General features: G+C 43.8%; 1 protein-coding gene across 1 annotated transcript in view; it reads left to right on the plus strand.

The window, feature by feature from the left end:
• fbxl7 (F-box and leucine-rich repeat protein 7) overlaps positions 1 to 20,061 on the plus strand; it is a 133,639-nt gene that overhangs the window by 38,362 nt on the left and 75,216 nt on the right. The gene's annotated exons all lie outside the window — the stretch shown is intronic.

Raw genomic sequence — 20,061 nt, forward strand, 5'->3', positions numbered from 1 at the left:
ACTCCAGGTATAACAAACTGACCCTAGCCCCCCGACACAAACTACTGTAGCATAAATACTGGAGGCTGAGACAGGAGGGGTCAGGAGACACTGTGGCCCCATCCGATGATACCCCCGCACAGGGCCAAACAGGAAGGATATAACCCCACCCACTTTGCCAAAGCACAGCCCCCACACCACTAGAGGGATATCTTCAACCACCAACTTACCATCCTGAGACAAGGCCGAGTATAGCCCACAAAGATCTCCGCCACGGCACAACCCAAGGGGGGGCGCCAACCCAGACAGGAAGATCACGTCAGTGACTCAACCCACTCAAGTGACGCACCCCTCCTAGGGACGGCATGAAAGAGCACCAGTAAGCCAGTGACTCAGCCCCTGTAATAGGGTTAGAGGCAGAGAATCCCAGTGGAGAGAGGGGAACCGGCCAGGCAGAGACAACAAGGGCGGTTCGTTGCTCCAGAGCCTTTCCGTTCACCTTCACACTCCTGGGCCAGACTACACTCAATCATATGACCCACTGAAGAGATAAGTCTTCAGTATCTAGGTGAGTTATAACCTGGACTCCACTGCGAGAGAGAGAAAATGTATGAATATATATGACTTCTTCCATGTTGGCATACTGTACTAACAACCTGCACTGATGGCGAAACCGGCAAATTGGAAAAATAATCCTCTATATGCATTCTCAAACAAAGCAAGCTGTTTTGACTTGATCAAAACACTTTGTTTGATTTCTATGGCTTTTCTGTAAGTCCTGTGTCAATGGGTCTAGAATTGGCCTGGTAAAAGCTGAGTTTGTATGTATAAGGGGCTTTACACAGGACAAGACCAAGGCCATTTACGCTTTAAGACAATCTGCTTGTTCCTTATAAACCTCTTGACAATGGTTTTAAGAGCTCATTGAGTTTAGCTAAAAAGAGTGAGACTCATTGTTTTCTAATGGGATGGGACAGGTCATAGCCTGGCATAGGCCTCACAGGGCAACACTACTGAAGTGCCTGGTTGTTTTCAGCAGGGGATTACAGGGGAGAACATATGCTGCATTAAAGCTGTGAAGAGCATGAGAAAAATGATGACTTCCAGCAACGGGGTAGGAAAGCCAACCGAGCCAATTACAACGGGGTAGGAAAGCCAACCGAGCCAATTATAACGGGGTAGAAAAGCCAACCGAGCCAATTACAACGGGGTAGGAAAGCCAACCGAGCCAATTACAACAGGGTAGAAAAGCCAACCGAGCCAATTACAACAGGGTAGAAAAGCCAACCGAGCCAATTACAACGGGGTAGGAAAGCCAACCGAGCCAATTACAACAGGGTAGAAAAAACCACCCGAGCCAATTACAACGGGGTAGGAAAGCCAACCGAGCCAATTACAACGGGGTAGAAAAGCCAACCGAGCCAATTACAACGGGGTAGAAAAGCCAACCGAGCCAATTACAACGGGGTAGAAAAGTCAACCGAGCCAATAACAACGGGGTAGCAAAGCCAACCGAGCCAATTACAACAGGGTAGAAAAGTCAACCGAGCCAATTACAACGGGGTAGGAAAGCCAACCGAGCCAATTACAACAGGGTAGGAAAGCCAACCGAGCCAATAACAACGGGGTAGAAAGGTCAACCGAGCCAATAACAACGGGGTAGGAAAGCCAACCGAGCCAATTACAACGGGGTAGGAAAGCCAACCGAGCCAATTACAACGGGGTAGAAAAGCCAACCGAGCCAATTACAACAGGGTAGAAAAGTCAACCGAGCCAATTACAACGGGGTAGGAAAGCCAACCGAGCCAATTACAACAGGGTAGAAAAGTCAACCGAGCCAATTACAACGGGGTAGGAAAGCCAACCGAGCCAATTACAACAGGGTAGAAAAGTCAACCGAGCCAATTACAACGGGGTAGGAAAGCCAACCGAGCCAATTACAACAGGGTAGAAAAGTCAACCGAGCCAATTACAACGGGGTAGCAAAGCCAACCGAACCAATTACAACGGGGTAGAAAAGGCAACCTAGCCAATTACAACAGGGTAGCAAAGCCAACCTAGCCAATAACAACGGGGTAGAAAAGCCAACCGAGCCAATAACAACGGGGTAGAAAAGGCAACCTAGCCAATTACAACGGGGTAGAAAAGCCAACCTAGCCAATTACAACGGGGTAGGAAAGCCAACCTAGCCAATAAGAACGGGGTAGAAAAGCCAACATAGATAATTACATCTGATAAAATCAGACCGACATTGCTTTGGCTTGTTCTCTCTCTCTCTCAAATTCAATTTAAGGGGCTTTATTGGCATGGGAAACATATGTTTACATTGCCTCCCTTTCTCCCTCTCTCCCTCTGTCCGTCTGTCTCTCTCTCCCTCTGTCCGTCTGTCTGTCTCTCCCTCTGTCCGTCTGTCTGTCTCTCCCTCTGTCCGTCTGTCTGTCTCTCCCTCTCTGTCTCCTCCTTTTTGGAAGGCAGAAAAACAAACGACTAATGCGGACCACACAAACATACACAAACATTAACAAGGCAAATTCCAACCCTAGAAAGGAAAACATGCACGTTCTCTTTCTCACTATCTATGTGTATGATTTACAGTGTGTGCTCATATTTTCACCAAACAAACACACGCTTCAATATTACCACAATACCCGTGGTAATACTCAGGCACCGCCAACGACGCCCTTACAGAAACAAAGCCAGACACGTGGTTTTCATGAAGTGTCACATTTAAATGTGATTTTATTTTTCTCCAAACGTTTATTTTTCACATTATTATTTTGCACCACTTCCAGCTACATCTGGTCTCACATCCAGGGACCGACTAGGACCGCCCCTGCTTAGCTTCAGAGGAAAACATCCAGGGACCGACTAGGACCGACTAGGACCGACTAGGACCGACTAGGACCGGCCCTGCTTAGCTTCAGAGGAAAACATCCAGGGACCGACTAGGACCGACTAGGACCGACTAGGACCGACTAGGACCGGCCCTGCTTAGCTTCAGAGGAAAACATCCAGGGACCGACTAGGACCGACTAGGACCAACTAGGACCGACTAGGACCGACTAGGACCGGCTTAGCTTCAGAGGAAAACATCCAGGGACCGACTAGGACCGGCCCTGCTTAGCTTCAGAGGAAAACATCCAGGGACCGACTAGGACCGACTAGGACCAACTAGGACCGACTAGGACCGACCCTGCTTAGCTTCAGAGGAAAACATCCAGGGACCGACTAGGACCGACCCTGCTTAGCTTCAGAGGAAAACATCCAGGGACCGACTAGGACCGACCTGCTTAGCTTCATAGGAAAACATCCAGGGACCGACTAGGACCGACTAGGACCGACCTGCTTAGCTTCATAGGAAAACATCCAGGGACCGACTAGGACCGGCCCTGCTTAGCTTCATAGGAAAACATCCAGGGACCGACTAGGACCGACTAGGACCAACTAGGACCGACTAGGACCGGCCCTGCTTAGCTTCAGAGGAAAACATCCAGGGACCGACTAGGACCGGCCCTGCTTAGCTTCAGAGAAAAACATCCAGGGACCGACTAGGACCGACCCTGCTTAGCTTCATAGGAAAACATCCAGGGACCGACTAGGACCGGCCCTGCTTAGCTTCAGAGGAAAACATCCAGGGACCGACTAGGACCGACTAGGACCAACTAGGACCGGCCCTGCTTAGCTTCAGAGGAAAACATCCAGGGACCGACTAGGACCGGCCCTGCTTAGCTTCAGAGGAAAACATCCAGGGACCGACTAGGACCGGCCCTGCTTAGCTTCAGAGGAAAACAATTCATGGGATGAAGGGTGTTGCTGGAATGATTGTGCCAAAAAACAATTAACTTGCAATTGGAGGCATTTAATTATCATTAAAAAAAAATATATATATATTTTTGCATCCATTTACAATTTCACACATGAAACTGCAAATTAGATTTTTACATGTGTAGCTATTTTACATGTTAAACAGCAAATGTGATTTTCAAACGTGAACTCTGTCCTTGACTTTGCCTAAATAAGTATATTTAATACACTGACATATTTTGAATTTCAATATCACGAACAGAATGTGTTACAAGCAGTTTTAGGAGGACATTTCCCCCCCCCACCCCTTGCCCCTTATTCACGACAGTTACCTGCCCAGCTGATAATGGCCCATCGAAACTACACCTACACCTAAACTATATCGAAACTAACTTCACACATATAATAGATGTAGCATAAACACACGATTAAATTGATAATAGTCTGATGGGTGACAATATTATAAATGTTGTGGGACGAGACTGATGAACAGCACAGAGTGCAATTGAACGGGAGGAACTTTGCAGGTACAGCAAACCAGCTCTAGCTAACATAAACGACACAGTATCGATATAAAATCAGCAACAATTATTTTGTGATACTCTACTGTATAGATTTTGTCCACCGTCACTAATACAATGGTGACAGTCCTGCTGAATGTTCTGACATTATAAAGGCTCAAACATGCCCATAGGTTATAAAACATTATACGGTGCGTTCGGGAAAGTTTTCAGACCCTTTGTCTTTCCCCACATTTTTTTTAACGTTATAGCCTTATTCTAAAATTGATTAAATAAAAAATGTTGCTCATCAGTCTACACACAATACCCCATAATGACATCACAATACCCCATAATGACATCACAATACCCCATAATGACATCACAATACCCCATAATGACATAGCAAACAGTGTTTATTTTTATTTTTATGTTTGCAATAAAAATGTGGAAAAAGTCAAGGGGTCTGAATATTTTCCTAATGTACCAAGCTAGTTAGCTAGCATTCTGTCAAGTCAATTTACTGACTTTAACAATGGTTTGTGGTCATGACAGTTTGCATTACTGAACAAAAATATAAACGCAACATGCAACAATTTCAAAGATTTTTACTGAGATACAAGTTCATATAAGGAAATCAGTCAATTCAAAATAAATGAATTAGGCCCTAATCTATGGATTTGACATGACTGGGAATACAGATATGTATCTGATGGTCACAGAAACCTTAAAAAAAGTAAGGGTCTGGATCAGAAAACATGTCAGTATCTGGTGTGACCACCATTTACCTCACACAACACCGCGACACATCTCCTTCACATAGAGTCGATCAGGCTGTTGATTGTGGCCTGTGGAATGTTGTCCCGCTCCTCTTCAATAGCTGTACAAAGTAGCTGGATATTGGCGGGAACTGGAACACGCTGTCGTACACGTCCATCCAGAGCATCCCAAACATGCTCAATGGGTGAAATGTCTGAGTATGCAGGCCATGGAAGAACTGGCATTTTCAGCTTTGTTTCATGACATGTGTTTGTCACACATTGTGTTGTGTGACAAAACTGTACATTTTATGGTGGCCATTTATTGTCCCCAGCACAAGGTGCACCTATGTAATGATCATGCTGTTTAATCAGCTTGTTAATATGCCTTACCTGTCAGGTGGATGGATTGTCTTGGCAAAGGAGAAATGCTCACTAACAGGGATACAAACCAATTTGTTTACAACATTTGAGAGAAATAAGCTTTTTTGTGCATCTGGAACATTTCTGGGATCTTTTATTTCATCTTATGAAACACGGGACCAACATTTTACATGTTGCGTTTATATTTTTGTTCAGTGTATAAGCAAATTGACAACAATACAATGAATATATAAATGGTAGTTTCAACTCGTTAATTCGAAACAAGACCGTCTTCGTTTTTCAAAGGGAACCTCATAAGTAATGTTGACAGTTTGGTCCTAGAGAACATAAACATTACTGTAAGCAGTTTAAGGTTAAAGAAGACATTTGTCCAATTCCATTTGTCCAATTCCTCCACAGCTGTTTGAGCCGTTGCCAAGTCATAATAGCACGTCCGGTGATACTTTGCTTTTTATTTCCTGTGTTTTCTATGGAGGTTAGGCCACATGTCTTATCATCAAACACCTCATTGGCTCTGGCTGGAGATGCTCAGACTAGTCTAGGCTATATCCCTCCTTTGTTTCTCTCTCTAAGACAGATGATACACATCCCAGCCTCCAGTGTTCTGGAAGACCTATTCCCGGCCGTTACTCCTGTGTTCTGGAAGACCTAGTCCCAGCCGTTACTCCTGTGTTCTGGAAGACCTAGTCCCAGCCGTTACTCCTGTGTTCTGGAAGACCTAGTCCCAGCCGTTACTCCTGTGTTCTGGAAGACCTAGTCCCAGCCGTTACTCCTGTGTTCTGGAAGACCTAGTCCCAGCCGTTACTCCTGTGTTCTGGAAGACCTAGTCCCAGCCGTTACTCCTGCGTTCTAGAAGACCTAGTCCCAGCCGTTACTCCTGTGTTCTGGAAGACCTAGTCCCAGCCGTTACTCCTGTGTTCTGGAAGACCTAGTCCCAGCCGTTACTCCTGCGTTCTAGAAGACCTAGTCCCAGCCGTTACTCCTGTGTTCTGGAAGACCTAGTCCCAGCCGTTACTCCTGCGTTCTAGAAGACCTAGTCCCAGCCGTTACTCCTGTGTTCTGGAAGACCTAGTCCCAGCCGTTACTCCTGCGTTCTAGAAGACCTAGTCCCAGCCGTTACTCCTGTGTTCTGGAAGACCTAGTCCCGGCCGTTACTCCTGCGTTCTGGAAGATCTAGTCCCGGCCGTTACTCCTGCGTTCTGGAAGATCTAGTCCCGGCCGTTACTCCTGCGTTCTGGAATACCGACTTCCAGTCCTGTTTTCTTTGGCAGCGAATGGGCAAGGTGTTAGACCGTGATTCCGAGAAGGGGAATAATAATACTTCCAATGTGTGAATCTGTTCTATCTAGTTAAATATCTGTTAAGGGTTAGAAAGGTCACGAGAGAACCCAGCGCAGGGTAATTGGTCTATCTGTTAACGGTTAGAAGTGTCTATACCCTCAGGACAATCTATACCCTCGGGACTATCTATACCTTCAGGACTATCTATACCCTCAGGACTATCTATACCTTCAGGACTATCTATACCCTCAGGACAATCTATACCCTCAGGACAATCTATACCCTCAGGACAATCTATACCCTCAGGACAATCTATACCCTCAGGACTATCTATACCCTCATTAGAGCTCCGTTACCCAACCCGGGCCTGTTTTTCCATCAATAACTATGGAACGGGCAGGGCTCGGGTATCACTAAATTGATCAGTAACATTTTGAAGCGTAGTACAGTCATATCTGACTAAGATCATAACATGGAGTCAGAAGTGCTTCGACCTCGTTGAATTATGAGACAGGATGTTTAGGGTGACGAAAAGTAGCTAAATGATCTCTCATGTCTCTCTTATTGATCAGAGCAGCCCAAGTGAAGCTGTTGCTATGGATACTCACAAACACAAAGAGCCACCATGAGTGTATGCAGAGTGAGTTGCGCGGCAAGGAGCGAGTGACAGACAGAGAGGAACAGCTAATTGATTAACTAACTGAGGAAGTTATTTCTGGTTTCGGGCAGGGGTTTGCCTTAAATTTGGAAGAAGCAGTCAGGCCTAATAAGGGTAGGGCCTGAACGTTGTGGGCATGGGTAAGGCTCTGCCTTAAAATTCATACCCGTGCCATGGTGTCATGTAAAAATCTTCCCAGCTTCAAATAGTTCCCAATCGTTCTGATTGCTAGCTTGCATTATTAGCTGTCAGCTGGTCAAGGTGGCTTGTTCTCGGAGGTGTGCAGTTTTTAATTGTTTGTATCACGTAAACTCGTACATCGCCTTGGTCCGTACAATTGAATAGAAACGTAGTTCACACCCCTGATTTTGAAGTCAACACAGTCGCTACAGTCCCATTCGTTTTTTAGCCTCGTTTGAATGTCGCGGTTACGCACATTTGTACGGAATGGGGTGAGTTTACATTAGCTAAATAAACAAGTCTAATAGCAAGTTTTTAACCAAAGTATAAACAACTGTTTCACCTCCACCAGTTACTTTGACATTGTTCAAAGCAGTTATTTTGATAACCAAATGTATTGAGCTAGATACAGTGTATTCGGAAAGTATTCAGACCCCTTCCCTTTTTCCACATTTTGTGGAAAGTTACAGCCTTATTGTAAAATGAATTAAATAAATAAAACATCTTATCAATCTACACACAATACCCCATAATGACATCACAATACCCCATAATGACATCACAATACCCCATAATGACATCACAATACCCCATAATGACAAAGTGTAAACAGGTTTTTATAATTTTTTTGCAAATGTATAAAAAAAACAGAAATACCTTATTTACATAAGTATTCAGACCTTTTGCAATGAGACTCGAAATGGAGCTCAGGTGCATCCTGTTTCCATTGATCATCCTTGAGATGTTTCTACAACTTTATTGGAGTCAGAGAACAACATCGACCTATACGCTGACTCCTGTGAGTACGTTTATAAAGAAGTGCAATGAAGATGTTTTACCCACTGTGACTATTAAAACCTAACCCTAACCAGAAACCGGTGATGGATGAGAGTGCGATGCAACGCATTTAACCATGGAAAGAGGTCTGGGTATATGACTGAATATAAACAGTGTAGTTATTCCCTCCGTAAGGCAATAAAACAAGCGAAATACCAGTACAGCGACAAGGTGGAGTCGCAATTCAACGGCTCAGACACGAGACGTATGTGGCTGGGTCTACAGGAAATCACAGACTACAAAAAGAAAAACAGCCACGTCACGGACACCGACGTCACGCTTCCAGACAAACTAAATACCTTCTTTACCTGCTTTGAGGATAATACAGTGCCACCGTCGCGGCCCGCTAACAAGGTCTGTGCCCCCCCTCTCCTTCACCATGGCCGACGTGAGTAAAACATTTAAACGTGTTAACCCTCGCAAGGCTGCTGGTCCAGACTGCATTCCTAGCCCCGTCCTCAGAGCATGCGCAGACCAGCTGGCTGGTGGGTTTACGGACATATTCAATCGCTCCCTATTCCAGTCTGTTGTCCCCACATGCTTAAAGATGTCCACCATTGTTCCTGTACCCAAGAAGGCAAAGATAACTGAACTAAGTGACTACCGCCCCGTAGCACTCACTTCTGTCATCATGAAGTGCTTTGAGAGACTAGTCAAGGATCATATCACCTCTACCTTACCTGACACCCTAGACCCACTTCAATTTGGATACCGCCCCAACAGATCCACAGACGACGCAATCAACATCACACTGCACACTGCCCTATCCCACCTGGACAAGATGAATACCCATGTAAGAAAGTTGTATATTGACTACAGCTCAGCATTCAACACCATAGTAACCTCCAAGCTCATCATCAAGCTGGAGGCCCTGGATCTCAAACCTGCCCTGTACAATTGGGTCCTGGACTTTCTGATGGGCCGCCCCCAGGTGGTGAAGGTAGGAAACAACATATCCACTTCTCTGACCCTCAACACTGGGGCCCCACAAGGGTGCGTGCTCAGCCCCCTCCTGTACTCCCTGTTCACCCACGACTGCTCTTTGCCAAGCACACCTCCAATTCAATCATCAGGTTTGCAGATGACACAAGATTAGTGGGCTTGATTACCAACAACGACAAGACAGAGGTGAGGGCACTCTGATTCCAGTGTCAGGAAAACAACCTCTCACTCAACGTCAACAAAACAAAGGAGATGATCGTGGACTTCAGGAAACAGCAGAGGGAGCACCCCCGTATCCACATCGACGGGACAGCAGTGGAGAAGGAGGAAAGTTTTAAGTTCCTCGGCATACACATCACAGACAAACTGAAATGGTCCACCCACACAGACAGTGTGGTGAAGAAGGTGCAACAGAGCCTCTTCAACCTCAGGAAGCAGAATTGTTTTTGGCTTGTCACCAAAAACACTCACAAACTTTTACAGATGCACAATCGAGAGCATCCTGTCGGGCTGTATCACCGCCTGGTACGGCAACTGCTCCGCCCGCAACCGCAAGGCTCTCCAGAGGGTAGTGAGGTCTGCACAACGCATCACCGGGGGCAAACTACCTGCCCTCCAGGACACCTACAACACCCGATGTCACAGGAAGGCCAACAAGATAATCAAGGACAACAACCACCCGAGCCACTGCTTGTTCACCCCGCTATCATCCAGAAGGCGAGGTCAGTACAGGTGCATCAAAGCAGGGACCGAGAGACTGAAAAACAGCTTCTTTCTCAAGGCCATCAGACTGTTAAACAGCCATCACTAACATTGAGTGGCTGCTGCCAACATACTGACTCACTCCAGCCACTTTAATAATGGAAAAATGTATGTAATAAATGTATCACTAGCCACTTTAAACAATGCCGCTTAATATAATGTTTACATACCCTACATTACTCATCTCATATGTATATACTGTACTCTATACCATCTACTGCATCTTGCCTATGCCGTTCTATACCATCACTCATTCATACATTTTTTTATGTACATATTCTTATTCATTCCTTTACACTTGTGTGTATAAGGTAGTTGTTGTGAAATTGTTAGGTTAGATTACTTGTTGGTTATTACTGCATTGTCGGAACTAGAAGCACAAGAATTTTCGCTACACTCGCATTAACATCTGCTAACCATGTGTATGTGACATATTAAATTTGATTTGATTTGACACAAAACAGAAACAATAATGCCTGGGGAAGGAACCAAAGGGAGTGACATATATAGGGAAGGTAATCAGGGAGGTGATGGAGTCCAGGTGAGTCTGATGATGCGCAGGTGTGCGTAACATTGGTGGCAGGTGTACACCATAAAGAGTAGCCTGGTGACCGGAGAAGGAGCACACGTGACACATAATGTAAAGACACACTTCCTCCTTCACTCTTTCCTGATTTAATTGAAAACAAAGCAGGTGGGGAACATTTTCATCTTAGCTGGCCAACAACAGTCTTCTTTGGATTGCAGGCGGCTGGTGGAAGTGTTGCAGATGGGGGATCTGTGAAACTCACTCCTCAACCTGAAGTATCTCAACTTGCACTGCCCAATAGCTTTTCGGTGGTGGGACTGGGTAAGACGCTTCAGGAGGGCCATCACGTGGTTTTGCGAGGCAGAGGTCCTGGGTTGGAGCCTCGGTATGAACCTGATCCGGAGGAAGCAGTCCTCGCTAACCAAGCTGCGTGATATCCTTTTTACAGAAGCATGGCATAGGATCCTATGTTCAAGGTGGATTACGTAACACACAGAAAGAATAACATGCAAGTCCGGTATGCCCAGACCGGGTCGTTCTACAGATCGGGCTCTACCTGTGCAGAGCATGTGCACATTTGCTCTTCTAGTCTCCAAAGTGTCCTTTTGGGCGGAAGTATAATTTCTATAAATGTTGTGGAGTTGTTGTTCTGAACCCACTGCCCGCAAGTCGTCGTTAAAGTAATCGATAATTGTTGGCAGATCTGATAATTGATAAGCGCCTAAAATGGAACGCAGGGGGCTACACAGTATGCTATGCATGGCGTGATGTTCACAACTGTTCTAAGCTTGAGCGCTGCCGCGCCAGCGACATAAAGTTGCCTCCCCATTCCCTTCCTGCTAACTGGGCAACTTTTCAGCATTTGTTGTCTGAGTGATGCTGTAAATCCAGATGTCGAAAGATGAGACATTGAGGATTATAATATATTACTGCTTTGATGTCATACAAGCAAAACCACACACACCCATGAGTCCAAATGTTCACTTCACATTTCCATGTCATAAAACTCATCATGTAATTTACAGTATGCATGTTTTATGATCGCTATGTTTGATCCACAGTTACGAGGATGACATGCTGTTATGACCTGGGTTGTCCTGAAACAGAATGTTTGTCGTATTGGGAAGAAAAGTTGTCGTGGAACACGCACTTGAATGTCCTCGTGACTCCAATATACAGTTCATCTGGAAAGTATTCAGACCGCTTTGACTTTTTCAACATTTTGTTACTTTACAGCCTTATTCTAAAATGGATTAAATCGTTTTTTCCCCCTCAACTCTACACACAATACCCCATAATGACAAAGCAAAAAAAAAAAATGTATATAACCCCCCCCCCCCCCCCTGGAAATATCACATTGACATAAGTATTCAGACCCTTTACTCAGTACTTTGTTGAAGCACCTTTGGCAGTGATTACAGCTTCGAGTCTTGGGTGTGACGCTACTGTCACGTCCTGACCATAGAGAACTTTTACTCTCTATGTTGGTTAGGTCGGGGTGTGACTAGAGTGGGTCATCTAAGTGATTATATTTCTATGTTGGCCTGGTATGGTTCCCAATCAGAAGCAGCTGTTTATCGTTGTCTCTGATTGGGGATCATATTTAGGCAGCCATTTCCCCTTTGTGCTTTGTGGGATCTTGTCTATGTTTAGTTGCCTGCGAGCACTACATGAGCTTCACGTTTCGTTTTGAGTATTAATGTTTTCTTTGAGTTTCACTACCTAATCAAGAGGATGGAACCATACCACGCTGCACCTTGGTCCGCTCATTACAACGAGTGTGACAGCTACAAGCTTGGCACACCTGTATTCAGGGAGTTTCTCCCATTCATCTCTGCAGATCCTATCAAGCTCTGTCAGGTTGGATGGGGAGCGTCGCTGCACAGCTTTTTTCAGGTCTCTCCAGAGATATTAGATCGGGTTCAAGTCCGGGTTCTGGCTGGACCACTCAAGGACATTCAGAGACTTGTCCTGAAGCCACTCCTGCATTGTCTTGGCTGTGTGCTTAGGTTCGTTGTCTTGTTGGAAGGTCAACCTTTGCCCGAGTCTGAGGTCCTGAGCACTCTGGAGCAGGTTTTCATCAAGGATCTCTCGGTACTTTGCTCCGTTCATCTTTCCCTTGATCCTGACTAGTCGCCAAGTCCCTGCCGCTGAAAAACATCCCCACAGCATGATGCTGCCACCACCATGCTTCACAGTAGGGATGGTGCAAGGTTTCCTCCAGACTTGAAGCTTGGCAGTCAAGCCAAAGAGTTCAATCTTAGTTTCATCAGACCAGAAATTTATTAAAACCTGTTTTTGCTTTGTCATTATGGGGTATTGTGTGAAGATGGATTAAATATGATTTTTCCTCTCATCAATTTTAGAACAAGGCTGTAACAAAAATTTGGAAAAAGTCAAGGGGTCTGAATACTTTCCGAATGAACCGTATGTTTGCCTGAAGTGATTTGTGAAAGCCTTACACTGTAATCTCCTATTTTATAATTTAGCTAGCCATGTTGGAAATATAATAAGCTTTCAGATGATGCCCACCTGACACAGATTGCAATTTATAATGCACAGTAAATCAACAGTGTAATGTTTGTATTCAGTCTTGTGTCAGGTGAACTGTCCTCACATTTTGGTTTGATAATTTCCCCATAATCTCTTGTGTTCTCTTTCAATTGCTACCATGGTCATGCATATACTTTTTTAGAGTTTTTCCTGTTAGAAACATTTACATTTGGCCCTATACATCTTGGCCCATTTCCACCAGTCTAAAGGGTTGTCCATCTAGGTCCATTTCCACCAGTCTAAAGGGTTGTCCATCTAGGCCCATTTCCACCAGTCTAAAGTGTTGTCCATCTAGGCCCATTTCCACCAGTCTAAAGGGTTGTCCATCTAGGCCCATTTCCACCAGTCTAAAGGGTTGTCCATCTAGGCCCATTTCCACCAGTCTAAAGAGTTGTCCATCTAGGCCCATTTCCACCAGTCTAAAGGGTTGTCCATCTAGGCCCATTTCCACCAGTCTAAAGGGTTGTCCATCTAGGCCCATTTCCACCAGTCTAAAGGGTTGTCCATCTAGGCCCATTTCCACCAGTCTAAAGGGTTGTCCATCTAGGCCCATTTCCACCAGTCTAAAGGGTTGTCCATCTAGGCCCATTTCCACCAGTCTAAAGGGTTGTCCATCTAGGCCCATTTCCACCAGTCTAAAGGGTTCTCCATCTAGGTCCATTTCCACCAGTCTAAAGGGTTGTCCATCTAGGCCCATTTCCACCAGTCTAAAGAGTTGTCCATCTAGGCCCATTTCCACCAGTCTAAAGGGTTGTCCATCTAGGCCCATTTCCACCAGTCTAAAGGGTTGTCCATCTAGGCCCATTTCCACCAGTCTAAAGGGTTGTCCATCTAGGCCCATTTCCACCAGTCTAAAGGGTTGTCCATCTAGGTCCATTTCCACCAGTCTAAAGGGTTGTCCATCTAGGCCCATTTCCACCAGTCTAAAGGGTTGTCCATCTAGGCCCATTTCCACCAGTCTAAAGGGTTCTCCATCTAGGCCCATTTCCACCAGTCTAAAGGGTTGTCCATCTAGGCCCATTTCCACCAGTCTAAAGAGTTGTCCATCTAGGCCCATTTCCACCAGTCTAAAGGGTTGTCCATCTAGGCCCATTTCCACCAGTCTAAAGGGTTGTCCATCTAGGCCCATTTCCACCAGTCTAAAGGGTTGTCCATCTAGGCCCATTTCCACCAGTCTAAAGGGTTGTCCATCTAGGCCCATTTCCACCAGTCTAAAGGGTTGTCCATCTAGGCCCATTTCCACCAGTCTAAAGGGTTGTCCATCTAGGCCCATTTCCACCAGTCTAAAGTGTTGTCCATCTAGGCCCATTTCCACCAGTCTAAAGGGTTGTCCATCTAGGCCCATTTCCACCAGTCTAAAGGGTTGTCCATCTAGGCCCATTTCCACCAGTCTAAAGGGTTCTCCATCTAGGCCAATTTCCACCAGTCTAAAGGGTGGTTCATCTAGGCCCATTTCCACCAGTCTAGAGGGTTGTCCATCTAGGCCCATTTCCACCAGTCTAAAGTGTTGTCCATCTAGGCCCATTTACACCAGTCTAAAGGGTTGTCCATCTAGGCCCATTTCCACCAGTCTAAAGGGTTCTCCATCTAGGCCCATTTCCACCAGTCTAAAGTGTTGTCCATCTAGGCCCATTTCCACCAGTCTAAAGTGTTGTCCATCTAGGCCCATTTCCACCAGTCTAAAGGGTTGTCCATCTAGGCCCATTTCCACCAGTCTAAAGGGTTCTCCATCTAGGCCCATTTCCACCAGTCTAAAGTGTTGTCCATCTAGGCCCATTTCCACCAGTCTAAAGTGTTGTCCATCTAGGCCCATTTCCACCAGTCTAAAGGGTTGTCCATCTAGGCCCATTTCCACCAGTCTAAAGGGTTGTCCATCTAGGCCCATTTCCACCAGTCTAAAGGGTTCTCCATCTAGGCCAATTTCCACCAGTCTAAAGGGTGGTTCATCTAGGCCCATTTCCACCAGTCTAGAGGGTTGTCCATCTAGGCCCATTTCCACCAGTCTAAAGTGTTGTCCATCTAGGCCCATTTACACCAGTCTAAAGGGTTGTCCATCTAGGCCCATTTCCACCAGTCTAAAGGGTTCTCCATCTAGGCCCATTTCCACCAGTCTAAAGTGTTGTCCATCTAGGCCCATTTCCACCAGTCTAAAGTGTTGTCCATCTAGGCCCATTTCCACCAGTCTAAAGGGTTGTCCATCTAGGCCCATTTCCACCAGTCTAAAGGGTTCTCCATCTAGGCCCATTTCCACCAGTCTAAAGTGTTGTCCATCTAGGCCCATTTCCACCAGTCTAAAGTGTTGTCCATCTAGGCCCATTTCCACCAGTCTAAAGGGTTGTCCATCTAGGCCCATTTCCACCAGTCTAAAGGGTTGTCCATCTAGGCCCATTTCCACCAGTCTAAATTAAGCAAAGCAATAAATGTAACATGTGCTACATGACATTAGAGTTATTATATTATAGATTAAATATTAAATTAGTTTGAGACTAAGGGTTATTTTTTTCATCATTTAATTTGCCATTAAGATGTGGGGATTTATTGTTTTAATGTACCTAAGTAATAAAAGTAGCCTAATAATTGCTTAACAAGTCTTTGACCGCAGTTGTAGGAATGTCTTTTTTTTGGGGGGGGGGTGTTGTTTGAGCCCCCCACAACAGATCTGTGCACGCCCTGATTGCGATTTCCATCGTAAACAGAACATCACGGTGACAGTACTTCATATCCCCTAAATCTGTCATAACAAGGCCGCTGACCAGAAAACTTGTTTTTTGGAAGAGAAAATGTCATGTTTGTGTTGGGACACGTTGTTGATCCAACAAAACATTCCAAGCAGAGTTACTTCGGTTCACAGGTTTTTCATGCAATTTTTTAAATATATTTTTTAAAAGTTTAATGTGAATACATTCATGGCCATAGTGTTGTACCTATTATACACTATCGAACTGTACAATGCTAGTTTGTTTCTTGTCTTTTCCAGCACGGTTCCAGTAACTGTGGAGGGTGCAGCCCACAGCATGGCTCAGCTCAGCTTTGCTCAGTACTGTGAACAGGGTAGAAGAGTTTGAACAGTGTTGTGGAGTGAGGCTAACTGAAGAGGAGGCATGACGTTCAAGAAAATGGTTTCATATACTGAAATATTGAACACGGCATTCCAGCTGAAATAATCGTTTTGCCCATGGAAATAGCAAAGCGAAATTATCTTTTGTATTTTATTTATTTAACAAGGCAAGTCAGTTAAGAACAAATTCTTATTTACAATGACAGCCTAGGAACAGTGGGTTTAACTGTCTTGTTCAGGGGCAGAACGACAGATCTTTACCTTGTCAGCTCATTGATTTGATCTAGCAACCGTTCAGTTACTGGCCCAACACTCTAACCACTAGGCTACCCTGGTGTATTTGAGCAATTAGCATTACAATATATATTTCATTGTAAGCTGTTGAGTTATGGAGATGTGAATTTTTTGGGACAATCTTGAGCTACTTTCTAAGTAGACCAAATCAATCTTGTTGGATTTCTGGGTGGAAAAGTCTGTGGTTTGTGTCCTTTTCTACCTTTTGGCTTTGAATGGAGTCGGGGGAACTAAAACCACACTGACTAAAAACAACACACCCAGTCCTTTTTGGAATCAACATTTTACATTGTAGTCATTTAGCAGATGCTCTTATTTAGATTGACAATTGCATTCATCTTAAAAGTGATATGTGGTTGTCTTCACCCAGCTCAGTCGTAGCAAGTATTCATTTTCCCTCATTTAAAGTAGTTATTAGCAAAGTCAGTGCTAGTAAGAAAAGACAAGATACAACTTTTTAAAAATATTTTTTTATCAGTGACTATAGCATCTTTAGCCTAGCTGAGACAAAAGCTTAACACTTGATTTGTGGATTTGTACTAAAGTCGAGGGGCTGTTAATCTCACTTTGGCAAATAGGTGACAGTGATGGGGGGAAGCACACAGCAACAGCTCGTGCTGTTAATCACATCATTATGGGGTCTTGTGTAGTTTTTCCCCTATCAAGTATAATTGATAGAGTAATAGTTACACTTCAAGTAAGATTATGAATGGAAATATTGTGTTTTGGACTATCTGTATTATTTTTTGGGGGTGGGGAATGAATCCTCTCTCACACACCCCCCATAGTGTCAGGCATTCATTGCAATTATACTGATTATTTTAAAGCACTTTCCTGTGAGCACAATGTGTTGTTGATCAACAAGATGGTGACTAGTAAAGCGAGGTAAAAAACAAAATGGAGGATGTGTTTCCCTGGCGACGAGGGCTAAATAAACAGCGTCTATTGGATTGTTGCTACTGTACATTGGGAGCTGGCATTAAAATCAGACTCTTAATATTATCAGGTGTTGTTGATGCCGTACATGTCTCTCTCTCTCTCGTCATAGTACTTTGGACTTAAGAGTTGTTTTGTGTGACATACTGTACCTAAGACTGTTAAGCACATGGAATGGAAGGTCTACAGTATACTCTATCTACCTCAACATAACGTTGAACTAACGTATTTATCTTAATAAACATAATTTAACTAACGTATTTATCTTAATAAACACAATTTAACTAACGTATTTATCTTAATAAACATAATTTAACTAACATATTTATCTTAATAAACATAATTTAACTAACATATTTATCTTAATAAACATAATTTAACTAACATATTTATCTTAATAAACATCATTTAACTAACATATTTATCTTAATAAACATAATTTAACTAACATATTTATCTTAATAAACATCATTCAATTAACATATTTATCTCAACATAATTGAACTAGCACATTTTTCTTAATAAACCTCGTTGAACTAGCACATTTTTCTTAATAAACCTCGTTGAACTAGCACGTTTGTCTTAATAAACCTCGTTGAACTAGCACGTTTGTCTTAATAAACCTCGTTGAACGAGCACGTTTGTCTTAATAAACCTCGTTGAACTAGCACATTTTTCTTAATAAACCTCGTTGAACTAGCACATTTTTCTTAATAAACCTCGTTGAACTAGCACATTTTTCTTAATAAACCTCGTTGAACTAGCACATTTGTCTTAATAAACCTCGTTGAACTAGCACGTTTGTCTTAATAAACCTTGTTGAACTAGCACGTTTGTCTTAATAAACCTCGTTGAACTAGCACGTTTGTCTTAATAAACCTCGTTGAACGAGCACGTTTGTCTTAATAAACCTCGTTGAACTAGCACGTTTGTCTTAATAAACCTCGTTGAACTAGCACGTTTGTCTTAATAAACCTCGTTGAACTAGCACGTTTGTCTTAATAAACCTCGTTGAACTAGCACGTTTGTCTTAATAAACCTCGTTGAACTAGCACGTTTGTCTTAATAAACCTCGTTGAACTAGCACGTTTGTCTTAATAAACCTCGTTGAACTAGCACGTTTGTCTTAATAAACCTTGTTGAACTAGCACGTTTTTCATCAAACATTATCATCAAGTTGAGGGGACCCAGTGGACAACATCAAAGCATTATTATGACGTAATCCAGTTGACAACCAGAAAGCCAGTATACATCAGATAACCAAATAACAACCAATCAAAGACTACTGTTTCTAGGTGCTAAAATCACATCTAAAAAATGTCCTTCCAAAACCAGTCCACAACATCACAAAAGTTGTCATAATGACGTCATTGCAACCAATTTTGCCCACAAAGTGAAATAAGGCATTTTGTAAGTAATCCATGAGCTATTAATACAAAAAAAAATATATATGTATATATATATATATATTATATACTCTATGGTGTTTGGGTACAATTGATTTATTCTGTTTTTATTTCCAGGCAGCAGCTTTTGTATTGGTTAACTGCCCTACTATTCTGGAGTTTGGGGTTAGCTGTTGATCATTTCTACCAGAGTCACTTGATTTTCATTGAGCGGTCATGTATGTTCCTGAACTGCATATCTAGTGTCACCTTGACATTACATGGACAACACCAGTAGACTTTTACACCCCTAGAATTACAAGCTTTAAACCCCTAGAATGACAGGCTTTTGATTTTGGGACTTTTACACCAATGTAAAACCCCTAGAATGACATGCTTTTGATTTGGGACTTTTACACCAATGTAAAACCTCTAGAATGACAGGCTTTTGATTTGGGACTTTTACACCAATGTAAAACCTCTAGAATTACAGGATTTTGATTGGGACTTTTACATCAGTTTGATGTCCGTTTTTAAAGTGTGTGTGTGTGTGTGTGTGTGTGTGTGTGTGTGTGTGTGTGTGTGTGTGTGTGTGTGTGTGTGTGTGTGTGTGTGTGTGTGTGTGTGTGTGTGTGTGTGTGTGTGTGTGTGTGACCAAGCGAGGACAGAGTCAGAATGGCCATTTTTGTAGACAAAATGTGCAGATATGTTATACTGTATGTTATACTGTATGATTTCAATTCACGTGACCATGGTGGTTTACTGCCAGGGCCTAAAGAAGCATGTCTTCAGCCATAACTCCTACTGCAGTAGTTGCTGAGAGACATGGGCGGTCGCTGTTGTTCTTTGGTGTGTGTGTGTGTTGTTGTTAGGGCAAAGGGGGGGATCTGTGGACAGATGGGCGTAGATACACCATGTCACAGTGGTCCGCGGGATTATTGTGGCTCTGTGGGAAAGGAGGCCTTTAAACTGTATTGTCAACTCGAAGGGGATTCCTTCGTCCTTCCGATTTATGACAGTGTAAAACTGACCCTAGTCACTGCTGGTGCCTTGGTCTGGCGCTAAACGTGTTTCCATTGTGTTCACAGAGCTGCAGATTAGACCTTTTCTTCTGTTGTAGAGATTAGTGTACTTTAAGCTGTTGTTGTAGTATAATAGGCTTTTGGCTTCAAGCTGCTCTGCCACCCACAGTGAGCATCCACTCCACCCTCCATCTCTGGG

The sequence above is a fragment of the Salvelinus alpinus genome, chromosome 30, assembly GCF_045679555.1.
Source record: "Salvelinus alpinus chromosome 30, SLU_Salpinus.1, whole genome shotgun sequence".
Classification (NCBI taxonomy): domain Eukaryota; kingdom Metazoa; phylum Chordata; class Actinopteri; order Salmoniformes; family Salmonidae; genus Salvelinus; species Salvelinus alpinus.